Source organism: Palaemon carinicauda, chromosome 3, assembly GCF_036898095.1.
Source record: "Palaemon carinicauda isolate YSFRI2023 chromosome 3, ASM3689809v2, whole genome shotgun sequence".
Classification (NCBI taxonomy): domain Eukaryota; kingdom Metazoa; phylum Arthropoda; class Malacostraca; order Decapoda; family Palaemonidae; genus Palaemon; species Palaemon carinicauda.
In genome coordinates, this window is record NC_090727.1 from 128116205 (window position 1) to 128143662 (window position 27458).

At 43.7% G+C, this 27458-nt stretch overlaps 1 long non-coding RNA gene across 1 annotated transcript in view; it reads right to left on the bottom strand.

Moving 5' to 3' along the window:
- Positions 1-21643: 21643 nt before the first annotated feature.
- The window catches only part of LOC137638488 (uncharacterized), a 32142-nt gene continuing 26327 nt past the window's right edge, over positions 21644-27458 (bottom strand). Inside the window, exon 2 of the long non-coding RNA XR_011044141.1 lies at positions 21644-21958. This is a non-coding gene — a long non-coding RNA (uncharacterized lncRNA). The remainder of the gene's footprint in view (positions 21959-27458) is intronic.

The following is a 27458-nucleotide window of genomic DNA, read 5'->3' on the forward strand; positions in this document are numbered from 1 at the left end:
GGTGTATCTTACCAAGATCTCCCCTACCATAAGACGAGAGAGACGTTGTTTCTCCTCGTCATCCGAAGGCTTTTCGCATAAGAAACCTGTCACAAGGTTTCGAAGCCCTTAAGCGAAAGTCAGTCCTTTCAGGACAGGTCCAGCGTCCTGGTTACAACCATTAGGACAGCTCTGACCCTATGCAGTCATCGGATAACTGCTCGCCGCCTAACAAAAGCGTAACACAGACTCCGAGAGTCTTTTTTTGTAGGCAAAGTGTTGCGGTCACAGACGTTACCCTCGTCTCTTACCACAACCATTTCCGTTGATCCTTAATGGGTTGTATGGCAAGACATGCAGTATATGCTTGCCTCCCTAATGGAAGACTATTCTGCCGATTAGTCCGTTGAGTCTAGCCGTTTATCTCATCGATATCCTGGCTTTCAGCCAACCTAACGTTCCTTTGTGCTTACTGTTGACGTTGGCGTAGCTTAGTCACGTCAGTCAGGTTGTTTAGAACCACACTCGATGCGGTCTCGTGTGGTTTTTCAGCCGCATTTGGACGTTAGGCCACTTGCTGATGCTCCTGTTGACGTTCAAGACGTTCACTAACAATCGGAGTTGACTTGTTTTGACGCTGTGCGTCAACCTCCGCATTCTAGAGTTGTTTTGACTGCTCAGTCTAAGCAGTCAAAGCAGTCTCGAGTGGACGCTGTGCGTCCTCACGCACCTGTTGTGGTTGACAGTTCAGTTGTTGTCAGTTCACAGACCGTCAAGCAGTTACATGACGTTGCGTTCTGGTCCGCTACTAATGCACCAGTGAGTGTGGACTCTGCTTGTAAAGCATTGCCACCACGGTAGGTCTCTCCCTTGCTTGAGACTCAGCTTTTATCGGACAAGGTTCCTGTAGATGAGGAAGTTGCTGTTCCCCCTCCTACTGATATTCCCTTGAGGACTCTGTCAGATGGAGAGGAGCTTAAAGCTGCTTAGCCTCCTATGGACTTTAATTAAATCATGATGATTTTTTAAGGATCTTTGTCCGGATCTTTTGTAACTGCTGCTCCTCGTTCGCCTAAACGTCAGAGCTTACACTAGGCCTAGCTACTTCGAAGCCGTTGTTTTTAAGCTAGTGCTCTCTCGCTCTCCTAGAGAGCTTTACGTTGGCTAGGCGACTGGTTTTTCACCAGGAGGAGTTTGGGGGATACAGCCTTTGCTTTCCCTTCTTTTAAACTGGTTTATAGAGCGAGAGTCTGATATGACACGAGAGAAGTTCTCGGCTTGGGAGTTCATGCCTCTGCCCAGATAGACTTCTCAATTCTCGTAGACTCTCCCTGGCGCCTGGCCAGGAGACGCTCCAAGTTGTTTACAGGTCAACTTCACAGCTGTTTTTGAGCCTTTGAAGTTTTGCTGTACAATTATGTCACGCATAACAAGGCTTTCAGGGATGGTAAACGGTACCGCCTCAGTCGCTAACCCCGTCTGTTGCCACACCTGCTCCCGTAGACCCTAAATGGGCTTTGCTGCAAGACATGCAGTCCAAGCTTGCGTCCTTGATAGAGGACTTTAATGCGGAGAAGGTTGCTACCGAACCTTCTGGCCAACAACCTTCCAACCGGTCGGTTGTGCGCCCTGTTGACGCTGAGGTAACCTACTCGTGTCTGCCAGTTGAGGTGGTTCCTCCACCGATGCGACCCAGTGTGGGTTGCCAGCCGCACGTTGACGTTAAGCGACGCTCGGAGGTGGTTGTTGACGTTCAGGACGTTCAACAACCAGCAGAGGTGACTTGTTTTGACGCAGTGCGTCAACCTCAGCAACCCGGTAGGGTGTTGACTGCACAACCCAGACGGTCTAGACAGTCTCGGGTTGACGCTGTGCTTCCTCGCGCACCCATGGTTGTTGACAGTTCACAGACTGTGCAGCAGTTCCATGATTTTGCGTCCGGCTCCGTCACGCATGCACCAGTGCGACCGGACTCAGCGAGCCAGACGTTGCCCACTCCGTTGCCGTTTCCTCATCAGTTTTCGGATGAGGAACCCTCTGATGAGGACGTTGCTGAACAACAAGACGATCAGCCCCCAGAATAGATCAAGCCCTGCTATCCATCCAGAAGATGCTGAAGAAGGAACGCTGCTCAGTCAGGCTGTGGATGAGTCTGGTAGGGACGCTGTCATCCGTGGAACTATTTGTGTCACTAGGAAGACTACACCTCCGTCCTCTTCAATACCATCTAGCTTTTCACTGGAAAAAGGACAAGACGCTAGAAGCGGTCTCGATCCCGGTTTCCGAAAAGATAAAGTCTTGTCTGACTTGGTGGAAGGACAATATCAACCTAAGAGAGGGTCTTCCCCTGGCTGTTCAGACTCCCAACCACGTTCTCTTCTCGGACGCATCGGACGTGGGCTGGGGCGCGACACTAGACGGTCGGGAATGCTCAGGACTGTGGAACTCGAGTCAGAGGAGCATGCATATCAACTGCAAGGAGCTGTTGGCATTACATCTGGCCTTGAAAAGCTTCAAGTCTCTCCTTCGAGGCAAAGTGGTGGAAGTTAACTCGGACATCACCACGGCCTTGGCGTACATCTCCAAACAAGGAGGTACCCACTCACTGACGTTGTACGAGATCACAAGGGACCTGCTCATCTGGTCAAAATGTCAAGACATCTCCCTAGTAACGAGGTTCATCCAAGGCGACTTGAACGTCATAGCAGATTGTCTCAGTCGGAAAGGGCAAGTAATTCCAACCGAATGGACCCTCCACAAGGATGTGTGCAAGAGACTTTGGGCCACTTGGGGTAAAACCATCCATAGATCTCTTTGCAACCTCGCTGACCAAGAGGCTTCCAATCTATTGCTCTCCAGTCCCGGACCCAGCAGCAATACATATAGATGCTTTCCTCCTAGATTGGTCACATCTGGATCTCTACGCATTCCCACCGTTCAAGATTGTCAACAAGGTACTGCAGAAGTTCGCCTCTCACGAAGGGACAAGGTTGACGTTAGTTGCTTCCCTCTGGCCCGCGAGAGAATGGTTCACCGAGATACTTCGATGGTTAGTAGACGTTCCCAGTAGTCTTCCTCTAAGGGTAGACCTTCTACGTCAGCCACACGTAAAGAAGGTACTCCAAAGCCTCCACGCTCTTCGTCTGACTGCCTTCAGTCTATCGAAAGACTCTCGAGAGCTAGAGGCTTTTCGAAGGAAGCAGCCAGTGCGATTGCTAGAGCAAGGAGAGCTTCTTCCATTAGAGTCTACCAATCGAAGTGGGAAGTCTTCCGAGACTGGTGCAAGTCAGTTTCTGTATCCTCGACCAGTACCTCTGTAGCTCAAATAGCTGTTTTTCTCTTATACCTGAGAAAAGGACGATCCCTTTCAGCTCCCACTATCAAGGGCTACAGAAGCATGTTGGCATCGGTCTTCCGGCATAGAGGCTTAGATCTTTCCAAACATAAAGATCTGCAAGATCTCCTTAAGTCTTTTGAGACCACCAAGGAGCGTCGTTTGGCTACCCCTGGATGGAATTTAGACGTGGTACTAAGATTCTTCATATCAGACAGGTTGGAGCCGTTACAATCAGCCTCCCTGAAAGATCTCACTCTTAAGACTCTTTTCCTGGTATGCTTAGCCTCGGCTAAAAGAGTCAGTGAGATTCATGCCTTCAGCAAGAACATAGGATTTTCGTCAGAAAAAGCCACTTGTTCGCTACAACTTGGTTTTCTAGCCAAAAATGAGCTGCCTTCTCGGCCTTGGCCTAAATCTTTCGATATCCCCAGCTTATCGGAGATCGTAGGCAATGAACTAGAAAGAGTCTTATGCCCTGTTAGAGCTCTTAAGTTCTATTTAAAGCGTACTAAACCTTTACAAGGCCAATCTGAAGCTTTATGGTGTTCAGTTAAGAAACCATCCTTGCCTTTGTCAAAGAATGCTTGGTCAGACTTTATCAGATTGTTAATACGAGAAGCTCATTCACATCTGAGTGAGGAAGACCGAACTTTGCTTAAGGTGAAGACGCACGAAGTTAGAGCTGTAACAACTTCCGTGGCCTTTAAGCAAAATATATCTCTGCAAAGTATAATGGACGCAACCTATTGGAGAAGCAAGTCAGTGTTCGCGTCATTTTACTTGAAAGATGTCCAGTCTCTTTACAAGAACTGCTACACACTGGGACCATTCGTAGCAGCGAGTGCAGTAGTGGGTGAGGGCTCAACCACTACAATTCCCTAATTCCATACCCTTTTAATCTTTCTCTTGAAATGTTTTTATTGTTGTTTTTTGGGTTGTCCGGAAGGCTAAGAAGCCTTTCGCATCCTGGTTGATTTGGCGGGTGGTCAAAGTCATTTCTTGAGAGCGCCTAGATTAGGGGTTTTGATGAGGTCCTGTTGTATGGGTTGCAACCCTTGATACTTCAGATCCTAGGGGTCGATCAGCATCCTAAGAGGATCGCGAGGCTCCGTAAGGAAGACGTACTTAAAAGGCAGAGAAATTGTTCAAGTCGACTTCCTTACCAGGTACCTATTTATTTTGTTTTTGTTATTTTGATAACTTCAAAAATGAAATAAAAACTCTTAGCTCATAAAAGTGTAAACATATATTGCTGGTCTCTACCCACCCCCCTGGGTGTGAATCAGCTATATAATCACCGGCTAAGTTAAATATTGAAAAATGTTATTTTGATAATAAAATAAATTTTTGAATATACTTACCCGGTGATTATAAATTAAAGGACCCTCCCTTCCTCCCCAATAGAGACACAGTGGGACGAGGAGAAAATTGAGTCTTTGTTTACATTGAGTACTGGGTATCTGTACGACAGATGGCGCTGTTGGGCACACCCGCAACCTGTGTAGCGTTCGCTGGCGAGTTTTTACCGTAGAGTTGTCTGTCGGGCAACAGAGTTGCAGCTATATAATCACCGGGTAAGTATATTCAAAAATTTATTTTATCAAAATAACATTTTTTATTATTATTATGCTAGTCCTTGTAAAGTTAATAGAATTTTCATGATACTGTACTGTATTGTATTGGTATTTGTTACTAAATGTACCATATTGGTACAGTATTGTATGATTTAAACTATTTTTCTGTGATATTAACCATTTTAATTTTTCCAGGCCTGAAATGATACAGCTATGCAAATAGATTGAGCCACAATTGGGAAATTTAAGCAGATAAAAAATAAAATTTTATAACAGCACAATATAGCAGCTCTTGGTAAGGTTTATGCCTGTGTTGACTAAAAGATTCATGAGATATCAGACATCAATAGTTTGATAAATTACTGCCATTCATTCTGTATTGTATTGATTTGAGTTGGTTGATCATTCTGAAATATAACCCCATCTCTACAAAGTATGCGATTCTTCTTAGTCTTTCACCCTTGTTTGGTCCTAATTCAGAAGCTCGCACCAATTTTTCATGCATCTTACTTTTCTGGGTCAACCTGTGACGGCCGGTGAAAAGGGTCCTTTCACCGGGCGTCACAGGTATCTCCCCAGAAATAGATTTTTCCTTCGTCAAAATCCCTTAATTACTCTAAGGGCTGTTTTTCTGGTCTTATAAAGCAGGGAAACCCTCCGCTCTACAGGACCTCCTCAGTCATTTTATCATGTTCGTTCGAAAGCATTCAACATTTCCCACCACATATTGCTCGTTTATTGTTAAATCGTCATTATCAAAGCTCTCGTAGATGCAGATGGTTTGTTCTGTTCATCCTATTTAACTACCCAGTATGTTGATCCTGTTGGCAATGTCTTCTGTGCCCCTTCCCCCCCCCTTGTTTTTTTTTACTACAGTGACATCATTATGCTCTAATTTTTTCAATGATATTTAAAGATAACCATCTTTTATCTGCCAATATTCTAAAACTTATAATGTTTTTTTTAGTTTTCTAGGTATCTGCTAGTATATTTAACTGATAGATGACAGCTGTTTCCTTATCCTGTTGTGGGGGATCTTTCACTTTCTTGCTTAGGCTTTATGACTTCCCTTTAAAATGCTTTCATGAACCAAGAGGAATTTTGTGGAAGGAACTTTATATTGATTTTTTTCATTATAAGTGCTGTAAGTGTTGTAAGTTCAATAAGATCCATACTTTTAATGGTAGAAATTTATTATGTATGGATAAAACATCTCGTTTTTTTCTAAACTATTTCCCACTTCCACCTCTTAAAATAGTTGAGAGAAAATCACCAATTTTGTCACCTATTTTATTTCTCGGTGGTTTTGTCCCTTCTAAGATTATGTGGTGAGCAATATTTTTTCTCTATTATACTTTTTCACTGGCTCTTTGGAATCTTGAATCAATAGGATCTGGAATGATGGTTGGTGGCCTTTAATTGAATCTCAGTAAATTTATGTCCTTGATGATTTCTTAATTGTTCCGTAACCGAAATACAAACCACGCTATTTACAAAGGGTTTACTTTTAGCGCAGCTGAAATGACGAGCCAATAGTTTTTAACGAGGGTTAATTACCCCCGCGCTAGTTAGCGGGGGGTGGGGAAGGGTAGCTTGCTACCCCTCCCCCCTCCACACACCGGTGACTTGCTTCACTTCACTTTTGGCTCGGCGGTGATCAGACGTGTCTGTTCATCGCCTTCGCTGACAGCCTTTAATTTTCTTCTTTTTCTTTACAGCTTGTGTGATTGGTTGGAAGTTGACCTTCAGTTATTTTCTTTTATTTAATATGCGGACATGCCCAGGAGTTGCCGGCCGTCCTTGTGGGACTTTCATGTCGGACGTGAGTACGGATCCTCACACCCTCTGCCCTCAATGTCGGGGCCGACGGTGCGACCAGGAGCGATCACCTTCACATGCTGCCCGCCATCGCACGAACCTGCATGATCGCCCGCTTACGCATGCTGCTCCTCATCGCAATACCCTGAACGATCGCCCTCCTGCGGATGCTGATCACCATCGCACAACCCTGCACGATCGCCCGCTTACGCATGCTGCTCGCCATCGCACAACCCTGCACGATCGCCCGCTTTCGCATGCTGCTCCTCATCGCAATACCCTGAACGATCGCCCTCCTGCGGATGCTGATCACCATCGCTCCCTTTCACGCGATCATTCACCTGCGCATGCTGCTCGCCATCGCACAACCCTGCACGATCGCCCGCTTACGCATGCTGCTCCTCATCGCACAACCCTGAACGATCGCCTTCCTGCGGATGCTGATCACCATCGCACCCTTTCACGCGATCATTCACCTACGCATGCTGCTCGCCATCGCACAACCCTGCACGATCGCCCGCTTACGCATGCTGCTCCTCATCGCAATACCCTGAACGACCGCCCTCTTGCGCGCAATCATTCACCTTCACATGCCGCTCGCCATCGCTTACCATCACGTGATCATTATCGCCAGCGATCTTCTTCACCTACGCGGCAGCACGATCCCTCGCCGTCGCGCCATCGCTTGCGTTCGTCGCCTCGGACACGTGTTCCTTTACCTGCCCACCCTCACGCCCACTCGCCTGCGCGCCCGCGTGATCGCTCGCCTGCGCGCCCGCGCGATCGCTCGCCTGCGCGCCCGCGCGACCGCTCGCCTGCGCGCCCGCGCGACCGCTCGCCTGTACGCCCGCGCGATCACCCGCGCAACCATTCGCCTTTGCGCGACCGTTCACCCTCGCGCGACCATAGTTCGCGGCGAATTCCACAGCCGGTGGTAGCAGCAGGGACGCGTGCTCCTAGACGGCACTCGGGATCACCTCCATCCAAGCACAGGTTGGTATTGCAGGACGAGGACAGGTCATTACAGCATTCTTCCCCACCTTCTTTTCAGGCAGGTACCGTCGTGTCCACTCCAAAGGATCGCCCGATCCCTTTCACCTTAGCGAGGATTTCGGACTCTGTGTCCTTTGAGCAGCAGACTTGGTTTGGTCCGCTGGCACGGGCGTTAGTGAGGGTTATGAAACCAGCACTCGCCGGCCAGGGTAACAAACCAGCGGCTGTCTCTCCTTCGCTGAAGAGAAAGAGAGGAGTGGACTTCGTGGTGACTTCCCCCAGGGCGAAGTTGGTTCCCAAGAGGTCGGTCTCGAGGGTCCCCTCTCCTGCACGAGTACTCTCTCCTTCTCCCGTGGACGAGGCCTTTCCGTCCTCAGGTGAGTCCAGTGGACCGGTAGTCTTCCCCCCGGCACCAGGGGGGGAGACTTCGCTTCAGGCAGGAGAATTGTCTCGTGAGGAAGGGGCCCCTCGAACCTCGTTGTTGGGATCCTGTATCCCTCCTAGGAGGGAGCCCAAGGATTCCAAGACCATCCCTAAATCCTCTGCAAGGATTCGACAGGAACCCATGACTACCCAGGGGAATGTCCACGTATCACCCCAGGAAGAGATTCCTGGGGCAGGAGACTTAGCTGCCAGCCCACAGGGAGGAGAACAGCAAGAGTCCGAACATGCCTTCTGGCAGGTCCTAAGCCTGATAAGGCAACTTAACAGTCTTACGGATCCAGTCATCCCCCCCCGTGAAGGCAAAGACACAATTCTGGATGAAGTGTTCGACGTTCGGAAGGCCCCTAAGACCAGTGCAGCTCTGCCCTGGTCTCGGGGGCTGAAGAGTGCCAGAGCTAGGGCCAATGCTCAGCTCGCACTTCTTGCCTCCTCCAGTCGTTCCACTGCCGGGAACAAACTCATCCCTCCTCCTCGCCTTCAGCAGAGGAGGTATTTCGAGATCCTGGGTGAGCACAACCTCGCTCTTCCGCTCCATCACTCTGTGGAGGAGCTGGCGAAGGGAGTTCCCTTGGAGAAACTCTCTGCCCGGCAGGTGTCGTTCTCGGCGGCAGAGATCCTTAACCACGAGAAGGTCGCTAAGTGTGCCATGCAGGCCACTTCGTGGCTGGACTTCTGGTTAGGATCTCTGGGCATCCTATTGCGATCTGAGGACTTGTCCAAGGAGACCAATAGGAAGGCCCTAGAGACCTTCTTGCTCTCGGGCACCCGCTCCATCGAGTTCTTGGCGCACCAGGTTACCACCCTGTGGGCCAACTCGGTGTTGAAGCGTCGCGATGCTGTGTCCGAGAGATTCCATCCGAAGGTCCCCGCCGTAGATGTGTGTAGGCTCCGACATGCCTCCCTCCTGGGGGAGAGCCTGTTTGAGCCTCAAGACTTGGAGCGAACGGCTGAGAGGTGGAGGAAATCCAGCACGGACTCCCTCCTCCACAGGGCCCTTACAACTCGGCCCTATAAGCCTCCAGCCCCGCCACAACAGCAGCAACAGCCTCGTAAGGCTCCAAAACAGGCACCGGCAGCTAAGAAAGTGGTGTCTAAGCCCCAGCCCTTTCCAGCCAAGGTCAAGAGGGGTGGTAAGTCCTCCAGGGGAGGCAAGACTTCTAGGGGTGGCGGCCGCGGCCGCAAGCCCTAGGGGTGGCAGTCCCCCTGCGTGTCCACCTGTGGGGGGATGCCTTCAGCGTTGCGTCCGCAGGTGGCAACATCTCGGGGCCGATGCTTGGACGATCTCGGTGATCGGCCAAGGTTATCGCGTCCCGTTCACGTCATCTCAACCTCCCCTGACAGCGAATCCAGTGTCGTTGAGCTCCTATGCCATGGGATCGGCAAAGGGGCTGGCCCTTCAGGCCGAAGTCAAGACCATGTTCGAGAAGGGTGCTCTCCAGGAGGTCGTGGACGGCTCTCCAGGCTTCTTCAGTCGACTCTTTCTTGTAAAGAAGGCTACTGGAGACTGGAGACCCGTCATCGATCTCTCGGCTCTGAACAGGTTTGTCAAACAAACCCGGTTCAGCATGGAGACAGCAGACACAGTCAGACTTGCGGTGAGACCACAAGACTTCATGTGTACACTGGATCTAAAGGATGCGTACTTCCAGATCCCAATCCATCCGTCTTCCAGGAAGTACCTGAGATTCTGCCTAGACAACAAGATCTACCAGTTCAAGGTGCTGTGTTTCGGTCTCTCCACAGCTCCTCAGGTGTTCACCAGAGTGTTCACCCTGATTTCGACTTGGGCGCACAGGAACGGCATTCGTCTCCTTCGTTACCTAGACGATTGGCTGATCCTAGCAGACTCGGAGTCGACCCTTCTTCGACACCGAGACAGGCTTCTAGATCTTTGCCAGGATCTGGGGATCGTGGTAAACCTCGAGAAGTCCTCTCTGCAGCCGTCCCAGCGACTGGTTTATCTAGGCATGCTAATAGACACCAATCTCCACAAAGCCTTTCCATCAGACGACCAGATAGCAAGGCTGAGGAGGGTGGCGGAACCTTTCCTCAGGCGAAAAGAACTCCCCGCCCAATCGTGGTTGCGTCTCTTGGGCCACCTATCCTCCCTGGCCCGTCTGGTTCCAAACAGCCGCCTCAGGATGAGATCCCTTCAATGGCGGCTCAAGTCCCGGTGGAATCAAGGATCCGATTCCCCGGACACTCTGATCCCAATGGGGTCTCTGGAACAGACGGACTTGCGGTGGTGGCTGGCCGACGAGAACCTGCGAAAGGGAGTGAGTCTTCTCGTCCTTCCCCCGGAATTGACTCTGTTTTCGGACGCGTCAAAAGAAGGGTGGGGGGCGCACGTTCTGAACCAGAGGGCCTCAGGCCTTTGGTCAGAATCAGAAAAGTGCCTACACATCAACCTGCTAGAATTGAAGGCCGTCTTTCTGGCCCTTCAACAGTTCCAACGGTTCCTGGCGGGTCACTCCGTGGTGGTGATGAGCGACAACACCACGGTAGTGGCTTATATCAACAAGCAGGGAGGCACTTTTTCGCAACAGCTATCCCATCTTGCAGTAGAGACTCTGAGGTGGACCGAAACCCACTCGATAACACTATCAGCTCGCTTCATTCCTGGCAAGAGGAATGTGCTCGCCGACAGTCTGAGCAGGGCTTCGCAGATAGTGAGTACCGAGTGGTCTTTGGATCCTCAGATAGCCAACAAAGTCCTGACTTTGTGGGGTTCCCCGACGGTGGACTTGTTCGCGACAGCCTTGAACTTCAAGCTGCCCCTGTACTGCTCACCAGTCCCGGACCCCAAGGCACTCTGGCAAGATGCTTTCCAGCAACGGTGGGACAACATCGACGTGTATGCCTTCCCACCATTCTGTCTGATGAGAAGGGTGCTCAACAGGACCAGACTATCGGTCAACTGTTCCATGACTCTAGTAGCTCCGCTATGGCATCACGCGGAATGGTTTCCGGACCTTCTGCAACTCCTGACGGAACTCCCAAGGGAGCTTCCTCCACGACACGAGCTTCTCAGACAACCCCACTCCGGTGTCCCTCACAGGGCCGTAGCCTCGCTTCGACTTCACGCCTGGAGACTATCCAGCGTCTCCTCGCGGAGAGAGGCTTTTCGCAACAGGTTGCGGAGAGAATGTCTCGGCACCTGCGAAGGTCCTCTGAGGGAGTCTACCAAGCGAAGTGGAGAGTCTTTTGTGGTTGGTGTCGTGGAAGGGGTATCTCTCCACTCGATGCCACTATTCCAGCAATAGCGGACTTCCTTGTGTATCTGCGAGAAGAAATGCGCCTTTCTGTCTCGGCAGTGAAAGGCTATCGCTCAGCCTTAAGCTTGGCCTTCAGATTGAAGGGCGTGGATATTTCTTCATCGCTAGAACTCTCTTTACTCATACGTAGCTATGAGCTTACCTGCCCCCAGTCGGAAGTGAGACCCCCTCCTTGGAACGTGGTTCGAGTTCTCAGGTCTCTCAAGAGACCTCCCTTCGAGCCATTACGCCAGGCCTCCGATCGCCACCTGTCTTGGAAGACGGCTTTCCTACTCGCCTTGGCCTCGGCCAAGCGAGTTAGTGAACTTCATGGTCTCTCGTACGACATCGCCCATTCAAGGGGATGGGGGGAGGTAACGTTCAGGTTCGTCCCTGAGTTTGTGGCCAAGACTCAGAATCCTGGAGTGCCGGATCCTCGGTTCGACTCTTTCAGGATCGCGAGTCTCCGTTCTGTAACAAACGACCCAGACCAGCTGCTACTATGCCCAGTGAGGTGTCTGAGGTACTACTTGAAGAGAACGGCTGCAGTCCGTCCTCATGTGCGAGCTTTGTTTGTGAGCACAGGCAGGACAAAGAGGAGGGTCACAAGGAACACCATCTCTGCTTGGATTCGAAGGGTTATCCACCATGCCCTGAATCCTGACCCTCCTCCGTCACGTCGCCCTCGGGCCCACGATGTCAGGGGTATTGCTACATCCCTGGCCTTCAAGAGAAACTTCTCTGTGACGCAGGTACTTCAAGCGGGGGTCTGGAAGCGTCAAACGACCTTCACAGCCCACTACCTGCAAGACGTGACCCACAGGAGCCTCGATACGTTCTCTATCGGCCCTGTGGTGGCTGCACAACAGCTGGTCTAACCTCAGGCTCCTTTTTGGACAAGTAGCAGTAGGTTGAGGGCGTTGTTACCCGGTCTTAGTCTGTGTGAATGAAAGAGTATGTCTGACCCTTACTTCTTTCTTCATTCTCCCCTCTCTTGGGGAAGCAGCATCCTGGTCCTCGCATAGCTGACCTCGACCTCTGCAGGTAACCCATGCTTCTTTGTGCTCCTAGTATTAAGCTTAATACTGTTGCGTCTCCCATACCCTGACGAGGTGGTATGGGGAACGTCCTATCCTAGAATTCCTATCTGAAGGTCTCAAGGTCAACTTCATAGGACGAGTCACACTCTCCTCCTCACACTACTTATGTAGGCCACTCGTTCCTAGCGATGCTAGGAACCTGTGAGGTACAGGGGCTCCCTCTCTCTAGTGCTGCTCACTAAGGGATCGAGCCCCCGGGCAAGCCGAAGTCAGTAAGGCTGGGGACTTTCCACCCTTCCTAAGGGGTAAGTCACCCTTTGTAAATAGCGTGGTTTGTATTTCGGTTACGGAACAAATGACAAATTCGAAGATAATTTGTATTTTTCCTAACCATACAAACCTTAGCTATTTACACATATGTGCCCGCCATCCCTGACCCCCAAGTCAAGTCCTACCTCTAAGTGAAGTGAAGCAAGTCACCGGTGTGTGGAGGGGGGAGGGGTAGCAAGCTACCCTTCCCCACCCCCCGCTAACTAGCGCGGGGGTAATTAACCCTCGTTAAAAACTATTGGCTCGTCATTTCAGCTGCGCTAAAAGTAAACCCTTTGTAAATAGCTAAGGTTTGTATGGTTAGGAAAAATACAAATTATCTTCGAATTTGTCATATTTGGATGGGATCATTTCTCTACTTGAAACTTTTGTCATATAGTTGATGCTACCATTGCCAGAAGATACTATGTACTATACAGTATACAGCAATTAATACAGCCATTTCTAGTCCACTGCAGTACAAAGGCCTCAGACATATCCTTATTCATGTCTGGGGTTTGGCTAGTTTTCATCACCATGCTGGCCATTTCAGGTTGGTGATGTGGGAGATTTTTGTGTGATCATTAACTGCAAACCATCCTAGTATGGGTGGCCCTGATTAGTATAGCTTTTTTTATCATGGCAGTATGCAAACTTTCACCACGTTAAGGTATCTCTACTCATAAAGGGATGTACTGTGCAGTATATAGAATATTTAAGTACAGTATGAACTTTAGTTTCATTGTAGTCCATACTTTGTGACCATTTTGCCTTTTGAAGTTTGTCCATGAGAATGAGTAGCTGCTTAAACTTTCTATGCACGTCTCAAAATAAATGAGAGGGGGCTGCTATATCCCTTGAATTTTTTTTTCATCAGCACCGATCCCAAGTTGTAACGGCACAAGTTTTGCCCAATAGATATGTATTTTCAGAGATTTGTCAGGCTTTTCCTCTTTATGAAGGCTACCTTAGGCTCCTGTCCTTTTCTATTCTTGGGGAGCTCTCAAGTTCACTGATAACGTGAAGTGGTGTTTAGCATTATTGGATATTTTCTTAACTCTGATAGCAGGAATCTTACTTAACAATTATACTAGCAGTCAATGTTGTACAGTATTTAATTGATAGGGTCTTTCCATATGGATACAAGGGTGTTTTACCTTGTAGAACTTTTACTTGTATGCTGCCATAATCATATCTACAAAATTCTTGGTCCTTTCAACTTTCTGTAAGAGGAGGGTACCTCATTAAGAGTTCTAGACCCTTCACATAAAGACCCCTCTTATTGGCTTTGTTCTTGAATGGCTAGGTAAAGGTTAGTAACGTTGTCAAGTAGTCTGTTGGTGAAAGTCACTTGGTTTTAAACATTTAATTTACTAAGAAAAAAAATCGATACAGTATATATTCTTGGGCATCTGTTTTAGAAGCCATTTTCATCAGACTGTGCTCCTAAGAGATGAATATAAATTGAAGTCCTTATGCTTCATTTTGAGAAGTTACTTAAAGAAAATTGTGAAATGTTTTGTAGTACTGGGTGTAAGATTGTAGGGTCTTCTATCAATGTTTGCAGAACTCTGCTAACAAATTTCCCTTAACTTTAAGTACTTAAATTTTCAGCTTATTTGCAATAATTCTAATTCATAATACAATAATAAATCCACTTGGTTCACCATACAATACTTTGGTTGTTTTTGCATATGTATATAATGTTTAAACCTTAAATTCTACCAGTGCTGTTTCACTTAGTTCTGATTTGCTTGATGTACTGTATATGTAGCCTATGGTTAACTTTTTGTTCTCTCAACATTCTTTTGCTCTTATGACCTTCACTTAACACACTTGTTTAGAGGGAAAAACTCAAGTTTATTTAACAGAGGGCTAACCAGTTATGCCCTTGGAGGCCTAGATTTCCAGCTTATGGATGCAATATTAGTTTTACAATTGGTTGATTTCATGGCGTTATGATAATGTAACCTGCAAGTCAAACCTGGAGATTTAAGATTGTATGCCCAAAACCTCCTTTTAGTCGTTATTTTCTGAAATCCCACTACTGTACTTTGTTTATTATGTATTAGATTTTGGCATTCATTCATCTTATTGTCTCCATTTCTGTATGAAGAGAGATTAATCATTTGCTTTTTCTAAAACACACACACTTTCTTGACCCTCGTTTCATGTACTGTATTGTATGACCCCACCTTTGTTTAGGCTATCTTTTTAGAATGCCTTTTTGGGGGCCCCAATTCTATTGGTTATCCCTTCCACATGTGTGATAGTGTCTATTGAATTGGAATTTTTAATTTGTATTATTTCATGTTAATTTGTACTCTTTCATGTTGTTCTTTTTTAAGGTCTCTCTGATATTTTTCCTTTCCACATATTATTAGTCAAGTCATCTTTCTTAAGTCATCGAGGTGTTTCATTTCAAGATTTTCTTGTTTCATTGTCTGTTTGTTCATCATTATTTTACATTTCATATTAGTTTTTGTTAGTTCCTGTTATGTGTTCCTCACTCTTTGTGACTTGGTTATTTCTCTACACTGCCCTTCATGAGGTTTTCATTGTAGTTGTAATTTTGTAATTCCAATTTCTGTCCTACTTTTCGTTAAGTCTTCCCCAAGCTTCTTATTGGTGTTGTGTTCATCAAATATTTTACAGTATCTTCCACAAATATTTTATTTGTCACTTTACCATTTATCTTTGGAGTGTCTTCCACAAGGGGGTAATATTTTTTTATGTTGTATTAGTTTATTTTTCCTTTGCCTTCTGTAAGGTTCTATTTGGTTTATATTAGTGTTGCATTTCCAGATTTTCCCCCTAGTGTCTAATTTAAGATTTTTTTTTTATTTATTATTACTACTATGTCAATTAAAATTTGTTTTTCAGTTCTGCTTATTAGACACAGATGTAACATTCTTTGGAAGTACTGTAACCTGTTTGCTATTTGCAAATGTTAAAGCTGTTTTATTAAGTTCCCCCCCCCCTTCCTCTCATAATGAATTTTTATTTTAATGGTTTCAGGTCTTTTTTTTTTTTCATGTAGCATACATTTAGCATCCCTTTTTTATAAAATTTTGTTTTTTCTCAATAATCATTCACTTCCATGATCTTCATTTGGCACACTTGCCTATAGGAAATGAGCTAGGTTTATGCTCTTGGAGGCCTAGAACCCCAAGCAATTGGATTCAATATTAGTTTTACAAGTGATTAATTTTATAGTTTTAAGATCATGGAACCTGCAAGTCAAACCTAGAGTTTTAAGATTTTATGCCTAAAACTCTTTTTGGTCTTTGTGTGTTCTGAATTCCTCATGGGTAGTTTTTTTGCTTTAAATTTTGGCATTCTTTTGTCTGATTAGCTCCTTCATTTCTTTATGGGGAGAGGCTAATCATTTGCTTTTAGTAAAACACACACTTTTCTCGATCCTTGTTTCATGTACTGTTTATCCTTAATTTTTACAAGTTAATTTTTTAAAAATTGCTTGTTTTTGGGCGTACTCTCCATGTTATCCCTTCCTTGTATGTTAGTGACGATTGAATTGGATTCTTTAATTTGTGCTCTCTGTCATGGCTTTCACACTGTCAAGGTCTCATTGATGTTCCTTCTCTCCACATATTGTAAGTCGAGTAACCTTTGCTACGTCTCGGAGTTGTTTCATTTTCAGATCGTCATTATTTTAAGTTTCATGTATTAACATTTGTTAGCCCGTTTTTGTCACCTCGTCAGTTGTTTATTTCAATATAGGTTTTTGTTGTAGTTGTGGTTGTTTAACCTTTGTTGTTGTGGAGATGTTTCATCGTTATTTTACATTTCATATTAGTTTTTGTTAGCTTCTGTTTGTGTGCCACTTTGTCAATGGTTTATGTCACTACAGGTTATTGTTGTAGCTGTGATTGTTTAATTTTAGTTTGTCACACTTTCTTCGTCAAATCTTCCACGAGTTGCTTATCGGTGTTGTGCTCCTGAAATATTTTTCCTGTTCCTTCCACAAATTTTTATTTGTCCCTCTTTATTATATCTTGGCAATTTTTAATCCACAATGCTGTTACAGTATTTATGAGTTATTTATGAGTTTATTATATCTTTGCAAAGTAATCCACAATGCTGTTACAGTATTTTATTTTCCAGTGCCTTCCATAAGATTTTGGGTTCATATTTTTGTTGCATTTCAAGGTTTCCCCTAGTTTGTTTTAAATGGTTTGTGTTTTATTTACTATATATTATTACTTTGTTGCGTCTTATCTTTTTTTTTAATTTGTATCTTGCTCTTGCTTTTTTCGTATAGAGTAAAGTGTAATTACAGATTGAGAAATCTTGTCATTTTTTTTTTACTTTGCCACAATAATATTTTCAGCCAAATGATGCCAAGGTACTATTGTAAAACTTTTTCACTTCTTGAAGTTTTTAATCTTTGCTGATTTCAACTGTCAAGTTTTTAATCTTTGCTGATTTCAACTGTCATACATCATGGTAGAAAGTTTCCGTATTTTTTTTATTGGATAGTAAAACTATCTTCTGCTGGTTTAACAGATTTGTTTGTTCAAAAACAATCTTCTAAAATTAGACTATTGTATTTCTTTACATTGGGTATTGAAATGTTAGGGTTTCAACCAGTATGTCTGCTGTTTTGTTGTTTACCTTTTGAAATATTTTTTTTTATGGAATGGCAGTTAGTATAACTGGTTAACCACAACCCTTCTTTTATAGAAAAGAAGCAAAAAGTATAGGTACTAAGGAAAAAATATGTTGAAATGACTATTTTTATTATAAATAGCAGAATATGTGTACTAATTATTCTATATATACAGTCAATCTTACAATGCAATCTATTTTTATTATAAATAGCAGAATTTGTGTACTAATTATTCTGTATATACAGTCAATCTTACAATGCAATCTATTTTTATTATAAATAGCAGAATTTGTGTACTAATTATTCTGTATATACAGTCAATCTTACAATGCAATCTATTTTTATTATAAATAGCAGAATTTGTGTACTAATTATTCTGTATATACAGTCAATCTTACAATGCAATTTTCAATAACTAAACAACATATTACTTTTCAGAAAATCTGGGAGGATGACATTTCCTACCTTGGAATATAATACTAGATTAAGCAAAGCATTAAAGGATTGGACGTACCTTGTCAGCAGAGAATATTAAAGGATTGGATTTTGGATGTACAGTACCTTGAACCTTGTAAGTAGATGAACACAGTCCAGTGCAATGTGACTAATGGAGGTAGTAAGATGTATGGAAGTTAAGTGAGGATACAATTTGATTGAATGAAGTGTATGATTGATATTTCCTTTCTGAAATGTTTTTAATTTCCTTTAAAGTTCAAATGTGAGAATGTAGAATTGTGCTATATTCTTCAAAAGTTTGTTTATATGATATGACCTGCGTGTATAGCTGAATTATTATGTACACATAATGTGTTATCTGCAGGTTAAGATAACTAAAAAGTCTTTCAGCAGATTTCCATTGCAGTATGTGTGGAAATTATTTTGACATTCATATGGATGGGTAATTGTGAGTGGAGAACTTGTGATAAGTTAATAATGATTTTAGGGCAGTGCAGTTAATTTCACTTTTTTTTAGGACAAGGTTCAATTTCATACAGTTTGGGTTATAGCAATAGTCATTAATCAGCTTAAAATGATTGCTTCCTCTTAAACTTCATATACTATTCATTCAATTCTTGAAGAACAAATTATTGTGGCTCCTCCAGCAGTTAATTGCAGAACTAACTAGTTATTTATTGAAATGTGATTCTTCCTACCAACTTCTTGAATGCAGCTATACTCTACTATACTCCAGTTTGACTGAATTTCCGAAGATCTTGGATGTACTGGTTATGCCACCTTCTGCCAATTTAATCTTGAATGTAGCTATACTCCAGTTTGATTGAACTGCCAAAGAACTAGATGTACTGGTTGCAACGTCTTCTGTCATCATACTCGTTTGATTGAACTGTTGAACAACTAGATTTACTGGTTGTTACGCCTACTGCAAACTTAATCTTGAAGGCAGCTGTACTCCAGTACTGGTTGTGACGTCTTCTGCCAACTTAATCTTGAATGCAGCTATTACTGCTGTTTGATTGCACTGCCAAAGAACTAGATGTACCGGTTATGACGCCTTCTGTCAACTTAATCTTGGATGTACTGGTTGCGACGCCTTCTGTCATACTCAAGTTTGACTGGACTGCCAAAGAACTAGATGTACTGGTTGTGACACCTTCTGTCAACTTGATCTTGAATGCAGCTTTACTCCAGTTTAACTGAACTGCCGAAATACTAGATGTACTGTGGCGCCTTCTGACAACTTAATCTTGAATGCAGCTATTACTCCCGTTTGATTTGAACTGCCAAAGAACTAGATGTATTGGTTGTGACTTGATGCAACTCCAGTTTAACTGAACTGCTGAAATACTAGATGTACTGTGCCGCCTTCTGTCAACTTAATCTTAAATGCAGCTATACTCCAGTTTGATTGAACTGCCAAAACTGCCAAATAACTAGATGGACTGGTTGTCACGCCTTCTGCCAACTTGATCTTGAAGGCAGCTATACTCACGTTTGATTGAACTGCGAAAGAACTAGATGTACCGGTTGTGACTTCAATGCAACTATACTCCAGTTTGACTGGACTGCCAAAGAACTAAATATACCGGTTGCGACGCCTTCTGTCGACTTAATCTTGGATGTACTGGTTGCGACGCCTTCTGTCGACTTAATCTTGGATGCACTGGTTGCGACGCCTTCTGTCGACTTATCTTGGATGCACTGGTTGCGACGCCTTCTGTCGACTTATCTTGGATGTACTGGTTGCGATGCCTTCTGTCGACTTATCTTGGATGTACTGGTTGCGACGCCTTCTGTCGACTTATCTTGGATGAACTGGTTGCGACGCCTTCTGTCGACTTATCTTGGATGTACTGGTTGCGACGCCTTCTGTCGACTTATCTTGGATGTACTGGTTGCGACGCCTTCTGTCGACTTATCTTGGATGTACTGGTTGCGACGCCTTCTGTCGACTTATCTTGGATGTACTGGTTGCGACGCCTTCTGTCGACTTATCTTGGATGTACTGGTTGCGACGCCTTCTGTCGACTTATCTTGGATGTACTGGTTGCGACGCCTTCTGTCGACTTATCTTGGATGTACTGGTTGCGACGCCTTCTGTCGACTTATCTTGGATGTACTGGTTGCGACGCCTTCTGTCGACTTATCTTGGATGTACTGGTTGCGACGCCTTCTGTCATACTCCAGTTTGACTGGACTGCTGAAATACTAGATGTACTGTGCTGCCTTCTGTCAACTTAATCTGGAATGCAGCTATTACTCCCGTTTGATTGAACTGCCAAAGAACTAGATGTATTGGTTGTGACGATGTAACTATACTTCATTTTGACGGAACTGCCGAAAAACTAGCAGTATTGGTTGAAACGCCTTCTGTCAACTTAATAATCTTGATTGCAGTTTAACAGACTGCAGATTGAGAAGCTTTCTGGCAATTTAACAATATTGATTGCAGTTAACAGACTGCGGAAGAACTAGATGCACTGAAACAAGAGTTATGTTGTGACAATCTTGACAGTAATTGTACTCCAACTGAACTGCCAAAGAACTAGATGTATTTGATTGACGCAAGTTATATTGTGATACCTTCTGTCGACTAAATCTTGAATGCAGTTATATTCCAGGAGTTTGACTGAACTGTTGAACTAGAATGCCGAATAACTAATAATTAATTTTAAATGCTTCTATACACCAGTTTGACTCAAGTGCTGAAAAACTAGATGCACTGGATTTTGATGCAGTCTCTCCTCCTGCCAAGTTCTTGAATACAGCTCTACTCCAATCCTGCCAAGTTCTTGAATACAGCTCTACTCCAATCCTGCCAAGTTCTTGAATACAGCTCTACTCCAATTTGACCACATTAATATATTATCTTGAATGCAGCTATACTGCACAGTTTGCCCGAACTGCCGAAGAAGTAGATGTACTGGATTTTATTGCAGTCTCATATTGGGTTTCCTCCTGCTAAATTCCCGTTTGAATGCAGCTTTATTCCAGTGGGACATCCAGTAACTACTGAGAACTAGATGTTTTGGATTTTGATGCAGTCTTTTGTCGGTGCCTCTACTAAATTAATCTCGAATGTAGATATACTCCAATTTGACTTCTCCATTGAAGAACTAGACGTACTGGATTTTGATGCAGTTACCCGTGCTGCCGCCTCCTGCCAAATGTCATCTTGAATGCAGCCATCTCCAGTTTGACTTAACTGCCGTAGAACTAGATATTTTATGTTTTGATTCATTGCCAAAGAACTAGACATGATGGAAGACCTTGATGTATTGGATTTTGATGCAGTCATCTTGTGGTTTTCTTGCCAAATTAATCTTTGATTGTAGCCATACTCCACAGGTCGACTAAACTGCCACAGAACTAAAATGATTTTCATGCAGTCACCTTTCAATGTTGTAGGCAAGATTCATCCTGAATGATGTTAATATAGCAATTGGAGTTTCTTTATCTTGCATTTGCAGTTGGCAATTCTCTGTTTATTGTTAATTTTACCACAAGAAAGGCTCAGCTATGCTGCATGTGATGCAAGTTCATGCAGACATGATAAATTTCATGTAACATTTCCCATTCTAAAGTCATAGGCTCCCTTGGTTGAATCCCATTGGTTCATTTGACATCCTTCAGTTTGACTTTAAAAGTTCTAAATCTTGAATGCATGCAGTCAATCGAGTAGTCAAGTTCCTCAGTTTGACGATAGTGGGAATTGATGTGTGCAGATAATAACCATATGGTGGTTTGGTTGCTAGTAGTTTCAGGTTTTAATATTCTATATGTATATGGCTGCAGAAGAACCAATACAATGATACTGCATATATTTGATTTTGTTGGACAGCTTCCTCTGTTATTCAGAACTTATGCTAAAACTGCTTCATCTTTTTTGCAGATAATCTTCTCAGAATGATGGTATGAAACCACGGATGTAGAAGCACAGTTTGACCTGCCATCATTTGCAAAAATTAACAGAGCTCTTATATGACCTACAAATAATGACTATGCCAACCTCCATTCATAATGTATTTTAATTTTGCTCTTGTATGCAGATGATTTCCAGTTTGTTGATGTTACTATAGATGCATGTGTAGTCCTACAGTTTGTCCAACATGAAATCTGACCTGTAAAGATAAATGAAAATTAGTTGCATATGAAAACCCTGATAAAAATATTAATCATATAATTTGGATGTTTAGGAAATTTATAAATTATTTTCTTTGATTAATGTCAAATGTTAAATTGGTAAGTGCTTACATAAATGTTAAATTGGTAAGTGGTTACATAAATATGTTACAGTAACTAGTCAATACTAATTTATTTAGGAATTATGCTCTCATAGTATAATTTGAAGTATTGTAAATTAGCAAAAATTACAAATAAATGATGAAATTTTACTTTTAGTTTGCCTACATATATATTTTCCTCCTAGTGTTTACCTAACACTAATTACAAAATGTAAGAAAATTCTAAATTGTTACAAAAGGTTACCACTGCAGTGGTTTTAAAAAGTGAGCTTTTTATTTTCAAAATTATTTTGGGCTGATGTGAAGCATTAATACTGTATTTCCATAAATAACTTGACTAAGTTGGAAAGAAATCATCTTTCTGGAGAGTTTTTATATTACTGCCCACCAGCTTTTCCAGTGTCATGAATCCGTAATATTATTGCTGTTTAAATTTAATAGGTAATAAATAGGTGCTAAATTATATTTTATATTTTCACATATGGGCAGCCTTAGTCTATAAAATTTCAAATATACCTACTAGTCAAATGCTAATTCTATTATAGTATATATACAGTACAAAAACTATCGCTAATTCTACTTTTTGGCTCAAGCCCTGTCGTCCTGATGGAAGTTCCTTAAAGTAGCTTCCTAAGGGATATATGTACTACAGTGATATTCCCAGAGAATTTTACCTTTAGGTATCCTGAATTCTAACTCCTGGCGCGAATATCCTTAAATTTTCTCTCAAGGATATCGCATGATATCAGAGGACGTATTCTTGACACGCCTCATAGCAATCTGCACCCCTAATAGCGTTTACGCTTCGAGGAGGTGTGGCAAAATAAAAGGGAGCCGTATCAAGGCTACCCCGTTCTCGTACTACTATTGAGTATGATAACAGCACCATTGCCACGATGGCGGCCATTCCTTATTTTGTAGCGATTTCGCTCGGTGGTATTCCCTGCTGATCTAACTTTTCGATTGCTTTAAAGGATTATAATTATGCTTTCTCCATCTTCTTCCGCTTCTGGAAAGTTGATTATCGGGTCTTTACTACGAGTATAATTTAGCTCCTGTTTTACAATGTAATTAGAGTAATTTATTGTGCTTAAGAGCTAGGCCAGTTACTTGAGGCGCCGTCGTTCGTTAGGCATGTGTTATTTAGATAGCAGAACGACTTCCAGTTTAAATGGCTTTATTTAATTATTTTAATTATTTAGCTATTTAGGCAATTTTTCTCGTAAAGATTTGATAATGTGCATAATTTTCCTTTCTCTGTCGATCGTATAGTTAGAGTTTCGGTGATTTATGTAACCGAGATCTCGTGTAGCCTAGGTATTCTAACCTAGGCGTTTTACTATACGTTCAGACATCCCCTGGTTACCCTCGTGTATTGTTTTCAATTCAGCAGAGACTGATACCTCCTATTATTATTATTATTATTATTATTATTTGCTAAGCTACAACCCTAGCTGGAAAAGCAAAATGCTATAAGCCCAGGGGCCCCAACAGGGAAAATAGCCCAGTAAGGAAAGGAAAGAAGGAAAAATAAAATATTTTAAGAAGAGTAACATTAAAATAAATATTTCCTATATAAACTATGAAAACTTGATTGTACCCTCAAGCAAGAGAACTCTAACCCAAGACAGTGGAAGACCATGGTACAGAGGCTATGGCACTACCCAAGACTAGAGAACAATGGTTTGATTTTGGAGTGTCCTTCTCCTAGAAGAGCTGCTTACCATAGCTAAAGAGTCTCTTCTACCCTTACTAAGAGGAAAGTAGCCACAGAACAAATACAGTGCAGTAGTTAACCCCTTGAGCGAAGAAGAATTGTTTAGTAACCTCAGTGTTGTCAGGTGTGTGAGGACAGAGGAGAATCTGTTAAGAATAGGCCAGACTATTCGGCGTATGTGTAGGCAAAGAGAAAGAACCGTAACCAAAGAGAAGGATCCAACGTAGTACTGTCTGGCCAGTCAAAGGACCCCATAACTCTCTGGCGGTAGTATTTCAACGGGCGGCTGGTGCCTTGGCCAACCTACTACCTCATAGAAATATATGAAACATTACACGTCTCTTCGGAGATTTAAGGGTAATCTCTTTCCCTCTGAGTGTAGCTTCAGGCTACAACCCTAATAGCCGTGCCTTGAATTTTATTCAGACATGACTAACCTAGGGTTTTTCTTGCCTCTTCCCTTAAACCGCTGGTTGTGGTATACCAGCAGGTTTTGGGATTTAGTCAGAATCTCAGAGTATTTAGTCTTATGTCGGCGACCTGCAGGCAGGGCTAATGGGTTGTAGAATACCATCATTCCCCTGCCGACCAGGCTGCCAGCAATGGAGGTTAGCCCTCCCTAGCCGCACTTGAAGTAGTGGTAGGATACCATCTTCTCCTTGCGACTATAAGACTAGTCCTGCGCCGCAGACCTCTAGGCTGAAGAGTGATCTTCTTTTGCCTAGGATGACGTGACACTGGAACTCTGTTTCTCCCGTGTTGAGAGGAGGCGGCAATGCCACCATCCCCTTAACTGTGTTGGCAATCTCTAGGATGAACTGAGACTATCACCTAGGATTCTGCCGATACTGAAACAGTTTCTTTTGACAGGTGGTGGGACTGACAATTTTGCCAGTTCCTTTCACACACTATACAGGACCCAGTTCCCTACCCCTCTGTCCACTTTTGATGGCCCAGCCATTGTCTTTCTTGGGCCGGCATCTTGCAACCTTACCATTGCTGGTAGGTTGCCGGAGCCGGCCAGACTCCCTCTCTAGCCCTGACATTGGCTGACGGCAATGCATACTGCCGGCAAGCACATCATCTGTCGGCAGCTATGGTCCCTACCATTAGTCGATGACTGTGGGCTGCCGACAGCTGGCGGCGGCCATGATGGCTGAGAGTGGGAAGTCCCTTGCTATCCCCAAGGTTCCTCAGTTCTCCCTTGGACTTATTCAGGAGTTCTGTTGCCGGATTACCGCCGGCCAGACCAGTACAGATAAGTGCTGACTTAGATGGCAGCACGCCGACTGTACTGATACTGCCAGAGGCTAGCCTGCCAGCAGTGTATTGGCGGCACCTTACCGGCAATAGTACTATAGCTGGATGGAAGCTTGAATGGCACATTCTCCCCTTCCAATGGAACCTTCTATTCGGAAGAACGGCAGTAAAATGAGACTTTTACATCCTTAATTACAGGGGGTCCTCGGGTTACGACGCTGATCCGTTCTTAAGACGCGGTGTAACCCGAATTTCCGTGTAAGTCGGAACACCATAAATATACGTACTGTACTGTACTGTAAAGTATTACTGTATACTGTACTATAATAAAATGTATCAAATGACATAAAAACAATATTAGAAAAAGAGAAAACAATTCCTTACCACATGAATTAAAGTAAATATCAATAAAAAAAGAAAACAATTCCTTACCACATGAATTAAAGTAAATATCAATAAAAAAAGAAAACAATTCCTTACCACATGAATTAAAGTAAATATCAATAAAAAAAAAAGAAAACAATTCCTTACCACATGAATTAAAGTAAATATCAATAAAAAAAGAAAACAATTCCTTACCACATGAATTAAAGTAAATATCAATAAAAAAAAGAAAACAATTCCTTACCACATGAATTAAAGTAAATATCAATAAAAAAAGAAAACAATTCCTTACCACATGAATTAAAGTAAATATCAATAAAAAAAAAGAAAACAATTCCTTACCACATGAATTAAAGTAAATATCAATAAAAAAAAAAGAGAACAATTCCTTACCTTATTCCTATGGTTGGCTTGCACACTGGAAGGGATGTTGCAAGGGACGGAGAGACTGGTTTATTGTGGAGAGGAAGGTGCAGAAGATGCTGGAGAAACTGGGGCAGGTGAATCAGGATTCTCTGGAAGTGAGACAGAAGATGCTGGAGAAGCTGGGGCAGGCGAGTCTGGAGGTGAAGAGCCTACAAGAGGTGGTGGAGAAGCTGGAGAAGCAGAGGCAGCTGAGGTTGATGGCAGAGGCTCTGTAGCAATAGAGGCAGCTGAGGTTGATGGTAGAGGCTCTGTTGCAGGCAAATCTGGAGTAGTAGAGGCAGCTGATGTAGAGGGTGCAGTTCTCTCTACTTTCTTAAAATACCGCTCCAGCTTAGACTGGACAGAGAGGATCCTCTTCTCATCCAAAATCTCCTTATAACACTGCAGTAAGTCCATGACACCTCTGGAAACCCTGGTGAACCTGTCCATGTTGGGATCTTGAGCCTCGAAAGTTGCCAATGCTTGTTGTATCTCGGCAAAACCTTTTGACAAGCCCTGCCTTGTGAAAGCCTTGCCTGCTTTATGACCGGGTGCTGACTTCTCCTCCTTTGCTATGTACGTGCGGTTAGGCATGCGCTTCCAGAATAAACCTGTCTCATCCGCATTGAACACCTGATAAGCAGAATAACCCCCCTCCCTAATTATCTCAGCCAACGCTTTAGGAAATTCACTTGCTGCTTTCTCATCCCCACTAGCAGCTTCACCTTGCACTTTAAGATTATGGTAATTGGCCCGAGCCTTAAATCGCATAAACCAACCCCTACTAGCCGAAAACTCTTCACTTTCACTTTCTCCCCCCCTTTCTTTTTTCAACGCTTCAAACAACCTTTTAGCCTTCTCTTGAATAACCATTAAGCTCACTGGAATACGCCGTTGATTTTGATCTTCCAACCAAAGCACTAATAACCTTTCCATTTCGATAATTAAACCACTACGCTGTTTCGTTATCACTGTTGCTTTCATTGGAGCAGATCCTTTTACGTGTTCAACAATGCGCTCCTTATCTTTAAGGATAGTAGCCACGGTCGAACGGCTAAGGCCAAGCGATCGGCCAATGTTCGTTGGCGTTTCACCGTTTTTAGACCGCTTAATAATGTCTAATTTCACTTCCATGGTGATGGCCTTCCTTTTCTTCGATGCACTACCATCAGAAGAATCTGCCTTGCGCTTTGGAGCCATAATGAAGGGCAAAAAGTTAAAAAAAAACGATCAAACACATGAGAGAAAGAACAGGCAATCACAACCAAAAATGGCGTATGAGTGGAACTGAGCGACGCCGTCTTCCTCGCCCACAACCACCGCAAAGCGTATTCATCCACCGCGCGCTAGAAACTAGTTCGCAATTGTTTACGTCGCTTACGACGCTAACGGTGTAAGACGGAACGACGCTTAATATCTTTATATTTTTATGGGGCGCGTTCGTAACGGCGAAACCCGAGGACCTACTGTACTGTATACATACACAGTAAAGGAGTAGCCTTTCCTCTATGCTATCTCTCTCTCTAGCTAGCATACTAGATATGCCGGCAAGACCTAGTTATGCCGGCAACATGCGGCTGAACTACAGTATATGTTATACAAGTAGCCAGT